The sequence below is a fragment of the Petaurus breviceps genome, unplaced genomic scaffold (genome assembly GCF_028583685.1).
Source record: "Petaurus breviceps papuanus isolate PSGF00001 unplaced genomic scaffold, PetGlider_PUasm1.0 551, whole genome shotgun sequence".
Lineage (NCBI taxonomy): Eukaryota > Metazoa > Chordata > Mammalia > Diprotodontia > Petauridae > Petaurus > Petaurus breviceps.
In genome coordinates this window covers 8,807,851-8,815,639 of record NW_027186372.1, presented here as the reverse complement: position 1 = coordinate 8,815,639, position 7,789 = coordinate 8,807,851, and the positions used below count along the sequence as shown (strand labels likewise).

The 7,789-nt window shown below is 41.7% G+C and overlaps 1 pseudogene; it reads left to right on the top strand.

Annotated features, from left to right (window-relative positions):
- The first annotated feature begins 7,484 nt into the window (after nt 1-7,484).
- On the top strand, nt 7,485-7,546 carry LOC138172891 (U6 spliceosomal RNA; annotated as a pseudogene).
- Nucleotides 7,547-7,789: the final 243 nt, after the last annotated feature.

Below are 7,789 nucleotides of genomic sequence, written 5' to 3'. Positions count from 1 at the left end.
TAAATCAGTCTTGCAGTGAACCCATCCTCCTGCCAGGGAGCAGAATGCAGAGACGGCCAAATCATCTATTACTTTCTTGCCAAATCCCAGAGACCCTGGACCATGAGCCAGCTAGCTGAATCTTCAGAGAGTATTGACCCATTCCCAACTCTGCCCTCCTCCCTGCTGATGATACCTCATTCCCTCTCAGTGGAAAATGACAAGGATTGGACCGAAACCATCTTGAAATGGCAAGGCCTCCTGCAGCCTGAGTGCCTGCAGCTATAAACTGAAGGGTATGCATAGGTTCACAGATTTAACTCTCAAAAGAACTTGAGAGGACATCTGGTTTAATCTTCCCCTTTTAGAGAAGAGGAATCTGAAGCCTAGGAGTTTGAATGACTTTTTGTTGTTTTCTCAATTAGTCACATGAGACTTTTTGTGACCCTACTTGGAGTTTTCTTGGCAAAAAAAACAAACAAACAAACAAACAAACAAACCGGAGTTGTCTACCATTTCCTTCTCCAGCTTACTTTACAAATGAGGAAACTGAGGCCAACAGGGTGAAGTGACTTGCCCAGGCTCATAGAACTAGTCAGTGTCTGAGGCCAGATTTGAACTCAGATCCTCCTGACTCCAGGGACTGCACTTCATCTACTGTGCCTTGAGTGACATTCTGCCCCCTTGAATGACTTACCCAAGGTCACAAGTTCTTACTAAGATAAAAATCAGAGATAAGATTTGAACAGAGGGCCCTTGACTCTGCAGTCAGTCTCTTTCTACTGTACCATATTGCCTTTAGCTTTCTATATTTTCTGGTACTGCTTGCTACGTTGTTCAAGTCCCTTTCTATCAGGACTCAGGAAGACACTTCATAAGATCATAGATTTAGAGCTGGGAGTCCAACCCAACCCCTTAATTTTACAAATGAGGAAGCAGGTTCTAAGAGGGGAAATGACTTACCTACAGTAACACAGCTTATAAGTGTTTGAGGCAGGTCTTCCTGACTCCAAGTTCAGTGCTCTCCCAGGCCTCTTTCACTATCCTGGGGAGCTGGTTCTTCCCATCATCTCTCATTCTCCAGATGGCATTCCTTGAATCACTCAAGAGAAAACTCCTAAGAATGTATGTATTCTTAGTTTCCTTGTGGGAGCGAGATCGTTGGATCCCTGCTCAGGGGATAATGCCAGAAAAGAAGAGAGAAGCCTAGCATGCCACTCTCCTTCTCCCTTTCCTAGATTTTTCTCTTTGCCTCCACTCCAGACACCTCTTTCTGACCTCCTTCCATCATTTTCTAGATTTTTCTTTCCACCCTATTCTCTAGATTTCCCAGCTGCTGCAAATTTCCATGAAAAACCAAAGACTTAACAGAGGCTAAATGCATTTGGACTTTGTTCTCTGGTAACTAAAATTCCCTTCTCATCAATCACACAGCCCATCAACTCTTTGGACTGAAAAATAAAATAGCTCTGCTTATGATCCCTGGGGCATCTTTAGCCTATGAAATACTCACCCATGATGTCTAGTCCAGGAGAACAGCACCCAGTGTTTGCAGTAGCCAAAACCATGTGGCATTTAAGAGGTTCAAAGACATAATTTCTGAGTAATATAATAATTTTATTAATAATTACAGCATGTTGGAGCAACTAGGTAGCACAGCCAGCCCTGAAGTCAGGAGGACCTGAGTTCAAATTCAGCCTTAGACACTTAACCCAAAAACTAGCCATGTGACCTTGGGCAAGTCACTTAACCCCAATTGCCCCTCAAAAAAGGCAAAAAAAAAATCCACCATGTTTGTCAATAGAAGGATGGTCATTTGGCCTTCTCTCTCTTAGATCAAAGATCCTCATGGTGGTGGGCTCAGTTTATATGCTTTTGGAAGGGCAGGTGTTTCTGAGGTAAGTAATCAACTCTGATTGGTTAACAATTAATGAGAGAATGAATATTATAATGGAAGGTATGCTACAGTATAATGAGGGTCTTGGGGTACTTGACTTGGATCACCCAAGTCTTAGTCAAAGAGATTTGTCCATTTCCATATTACCAGTCAGACAAAAGTGAGGATCTACACTTTCCCAGACCTGTCTGAGCAAACACAATGAGCAAGAATGCACCCATTGGCCCAGACTTAGAATTTCTCTTACTGTCTTTGATTAGATCTCAGTCATCCTGGCTGGGTAAGTCTTTTAGAGAGATTTCTCACACTGGTTGATTTCTGGATAAGGAAATAGAAAAGGGGGGAAACCTGGGTTCTGATTCAACAATTAGTTATTCACACAAGAGAGAAATAATCATTTTTTTTCAATAGCAGGAAAGGATCCTTATCACTTACCATTGAACTCTCATGGATGGATCATCTTTCTGATGATATCTTCATATTAATCTCTACCCCTTGAACATGTGTCCTACTTCAGTAGGAGGAAGAATAAAGTACCTGGTCTTCAGGAAGTCAGAGAAATTTTTTTAAAACTTTCAGATTGCTTAGAGTTTAAGGTTTCTGCAACAGTTTACATTGACCAAGTTCCTCATTTTGACTGATTGACACTGCTTATTTTTTCATTTTTTAAATTTAATTTTAAAAATTAATTAATGCAGGTGACTAGGTGGCACAGTGAATAGAGCCCTGGACTCAGGAGGACCTGAGTTCAAATCTGGCCTCAGACACTTAACACTTACTAGCCATGTGACTTTGGGCAAGTCACTTAACCCCAATTGCCCTGCCCTCCCCCCTCCAAAAAAAAGCAAAAACAAACAAAAATTTGATTGATGCCCTTTCAAAATCCACTTCTGGCACTTTCTGTCTGTTGGACAGAACACTTCACCACCACCCCCTCCCCAGGCCTCAGTTTCTCCATCTGTAATGAGGGAATAATTGTACCAGATGGCCTCTGAGGTCTCTTCCAACTCTAAATCAATGACCCTGTGATCCTTCTGTATCACAGTCAAATCCAATATAAAATCCTGTTGCCCTTTTAATGAAGGGAAACATTTAAGGCATGTCATCCTACATAGAGAAGTTATCTGATGCCACAGGCAGCATATCAGTCCCATTGTTTTCCAGATGAGTTGATGTTCTCAGGGATCAAGATTGGCCATTGCACTGAATCCCAGTCCAACCAATTTTTAGCGCTGACTTACCTGACCCTGTCATAATCAGTGTCTGAGCATTTCTTATCTTCAGGTCTGGCCAAGAGTACCCTGAGAAGCTGTACAGGGGTATGATGGAAGATGTTTGTACTGGTTCTTGAACCAATTGTTAAATTTTCAGTGGAAGCATTTACACCTTGGAAAATGACAAAGGCTACAAATAAGAGGGCAGCTAGGTGGCACAGTGGACAGAGTACTGTGCTTGTAATCAGGAAGGCTCATCTTCCTGAGTTCAAATCCAGCCTCATGTACTTACTAGCTATATGACGCTAGAGAAGTCACTTAACTCTGTTCCCTTCAGTTGCCTCATCTGTAAAATGAGCTAAAGGAGGAAATGACAAACTACTGAAGTATCTTTGCCAAGAAAACCCCAAAATGGGTTCATGGAGACTTGGACACAAATGAACATATCAGGGCTTGATTTTTTATTCTGTTGATTGTCTAGGCTTAAGAAAACAATGGAGAAAACATTGATAATGTAGATTAACTTTAAGAGTATGACTGATATTTTTGGAAAGCCGGTTATTTAGTAGCACCTTCCTGATTATATGATGCTTACATGATGGTCTTCAGATGTCTCTGAACCTCAGTTTCCTCATCTTTATAATCAAGATGTTGGAATAGACTAGATGATCCTTAAAGGCCCTTCAGGCTCCAAATTCTATGACTCTAGGCCTGGAAAGTTTCAATGAAGGGGATAAAACTATTTCCAGGCCGTCAATGGGAATGTTAAAGTAAAATCTGCTGGGATAAATAAGGACAACAAGAAAGGCAGCATGGTGTGGTGAGCAGAGTGCTGGAATTAGGGTTAGGAACACTTGGGCACCTTAAAGCATTATATAAATGTTAGCTGCTAGTATTCGTCATCTGTAAAATGAGGAGGGAAATGAACTCAGTGAGGAGGGGAAAGACCTTCCAGTTCTAGATCCATGATCTGGTGGTCTTGGTGAGGGTGGTAGCTCTATAATCCAATGATTCCGGGTAAGTCATTTAAACCTATATAGGCCTCAGTTCCTTCATCTGGGAAATGCCAGTGGGTTGGATTCAATGATTCTCCAAGGTCTCTTTCAATTCTAATTCTATGACCTTATGGTCCTACAAATTCACTTACTATTTAAAAGCCCCTAATACAAATCTGTCTCTAAAAGGTTCCTTATGCAGAAACTTTGATTAAGGATGATCTGGCCCAGAAATAAGCAGTCCAAGAGCATAGAAAAAGAGACATGGGGGAAAAATATTAACAGATACTTCAATATATACCTCAAATTCTCTCACATCCACTTGACATGGCACCCTGAAAGGAATGATAGGCTGAAGTTCAAGAGCCATTTATGAGATTGATTAGCTACATAACAACTTTAGACTTTTCTTCCCTGGATCACAGTTTCTCCAGATGCATAATGAGAGGAATCAACTTTTCAATCCGTTTCAATTTAACAAATATTTATTAAGTGTCTACTATTCAAGGCCACCGTGATAGTTACATAGTGAAGATGCATCAGCAATGCCTCATAGTCCCTGCCCTTGAGCAGTTTTCAGTCTACTAGAATGAATATACTACAGACACAAACACCAAAACCAGATAGGCTGTGATGGGGGCAAAGGAACAATCAAGGCAAAATGCTTGAGAAATTTTAGAAGGGAAGGATCATTTTCAACTGGCATATTTCCACTTGACAAGACTTCATAGAAGATATGGCTTCTGAGTTGTATGTATTCTTCATATGTACACATTGTCTCCATAGATAAAATGTAAGCTCCTTGAGGGCAGGGACGGTTTCATTTTATAGTCTAATGCTTGTTATATAATAAATAAATTTAATAAATGCTTATTGGTTGATTGATTAAAGGGGCTTCAACAGATAAAGATGGGAGGATTCGGGAATGAGGGTTAGAAATGGCTTAAGTAAAACCCAGAGACAGGAGAGGACAAGAAGAAAAAGAATTAGAGAATAGTATAAATAGTTTGGAACATACACAAATATGAAGAGAAGTTGTTGTTGAATCATTTCAGCCATGGCCAACTTTCTGTGACCCCATTTGAGGTTTTCTTGGCAAAGATACTGGCATGGTTTGCCTTTCCTTCTCCAGCTCATTTTACAGATGAGGAAACTGAGGCAAATAAGGTTAAGTGACTTGCCCAGGGTCATCCAGCTAGTGCCTGAGGCCAGATTTTAACTCAGGTCTTCTTGACTCCAGAACTGACACTCTATTTACTGCCTATGAAGAGAAAAAGGAAGAAATAACATTGTCAAGTAAGATGGAGTCTGATTATGGAAGACCCTGAATGCCAGAATTAGGTATTTGTACTTTACTTGGTAGGCAACAGAGAGCCAGCATCAGTTTTTTAGCAGAAAAGTGAACTGTGATACTGTGTTAGGAAGATTCCTTATGCAGTCGTGGGAAAGATAGAGTAGAAAGGAGGGGAAGGTATATATGCAGAATGACCTTGGGTTCATAAGGTCCCTTCAGCTCCATCATTTTATTATTCATTTTATCTACCACAGGTATGTGCTTCAGATAGCAAAAGAGAAAGAAAAGAACTTTTTTCGGGACTATTGTCCAGTCCTGAAAATAAACAGTGCCTGGACTCTGAGAGGTCCCTTTTCATGGAAGAACTGGAGCCAAAGTTCAAATTTATACCTCAAAAATCATCAAACACTACAAATAAGGGTTTAATTATTGCTTTGTTGATTGTCTAGATTTTTTAAAAAATGTTGATAATGCAGGTAAAATTCAAAAATGTGTCATGAATACATTATTTTTTTTTCCTGGAGAATTGGTTGTTAAATATTTATCAGCAGACCCTAGGGTCAAGCATGTTAAGTTAGCTTGCTAAATCCACGGGGATTTCTTGGATGCAGAGGGGAAGATGTGACAGGTGATGATTCTGAACATATGTGAACATAGCTGCCCGAGGTAAGAGCAGCAGCCTTGGTACTGCATGGCTTTCAGCCTGAGCAAAAAGAATGGAAGCCTGTCCCCAGAATGTACCACTGACCCAAGGACTGAGGACAGCAGCCTCATGCCCCCTTCCCACTGAAGCTCATGTTCCAAATCCAGACCCCTACAGGACGGAGGCAGGCCTCACTCCACTCCTGGGGCAAGCCTGTATTTGCCCAGTTGAGGTCGAAAAGATCTGGGCACCTCCTTGCAAAAACAAGTCCCCGGCCTTTCAAACTAATGCTAGTTAAACAAGTTGAGGCCGAATCAATATTTGTGTAAAGTATCTCTGTTTGCTTTCCTACCTATGGACATTTTATGCATATTTGTCTTCAGTGAAATGGGGTTTAAGTCAAAATCCACCCGTCTGAGGGGTTAGCTGCAACATTAAACAGTTGCTTCCTGTCGGATCCTCCGACCTGGAATGGAGTTTGCCTCCATTTAGATCAGAATAAATCATTAGGGCCCATCGTGATCCCTTCCACAGAAGCTTCAGGCTTCTCCCAGTTAGTGTGCTGGAGGGCGGCTTTCAGCACATACTGTAGGCTTATTACTGCCTGTGCCAAGTGCAGGGACCTGCTTTGAATTTGGGGTTCTCTCTGCCGCATTACAAAGGTTTTTATTGGAATGTCACTCGGGGTTTTGTAGGCTTTGAAGATGTTTCAATAATGCAATAAAAGGCAGGTCCTTGCCACAACAAAAGGCAGAAATATCATGTTGGGATAAACAGAATTCTTTGGCCCTATGGAACATGTGTCGATGTTGTATGTTGGGTTTTTTCCCCCTGCAGACTCGGATTTTTTTTTTTCTGGAGTGCATTATAGCCCCTGATCAGGGCAGTACTTAATCTCATGTATGTGATCATTACATGAGCTGACCTAAAGACGGCAGCGTCAGTCACAGAACAGATGCTGGGATTTTAGTAAACTGAGAAACAGTAAATTGAAATGATACGCATTACGGCTGACTGCCACAATCGCCCATATGGAAAAGGCATTCCTACAGCTCCCCTCCCCCGCCTGCCTCAGCCCCACCGGCACACACATGGGCTGCGTTTGTCCATAAACACTGCTTATATATCTAAAATGTATGTGACATGTACAAAATGGCTTGATTTCAATTTATGGTTGGAAATTAAATGAATCTGAAATGTACATGTTTAAAAACAATTTCAGCGGAAAAGCATACCAGCTGACGATTACATCCTTAAATTAGATCTTGCTCCCCAGGTATGTTTGTAATATGATAAAAACCAGCAGTTTGGCCTCCCCCTAGTACTGTGTGTCCACCAGGGACAGAGGGCATACCCTGCTGCAGGAGGGGAAGGGTCTTACTTCCATTCCATTCAATGGGCCTGTCCTACCTCCGGATCTTCAATATTAGGTTTGTGATGGGGGATCAAAGAGAATCCCAGTGTTCCTTTTGGCAGAGCATATGCTAAAATTGGAATGATACAGAGAAGATTAGCAAGGCTTCTCCCCCCACTGAGAGAGACAGAGACAGGGAAAGAGAGACAGAGATGGAGAGACAGAGTGAAAGACAGAGAGAGAAAGACAGAGACAGAGAGGGAAAGACAGTGAGAGACAGAGAGAGACAGAAACAGAGAGACAGAGACAGACACAGAGAGAGAGAGAGACAGACAGACAGACAGACAGACAGAAACAGAGAGACAGAGACAGACAGAGAGAGAGAGAGAGAGAGAGAGAGAGAGAGAGAGAGA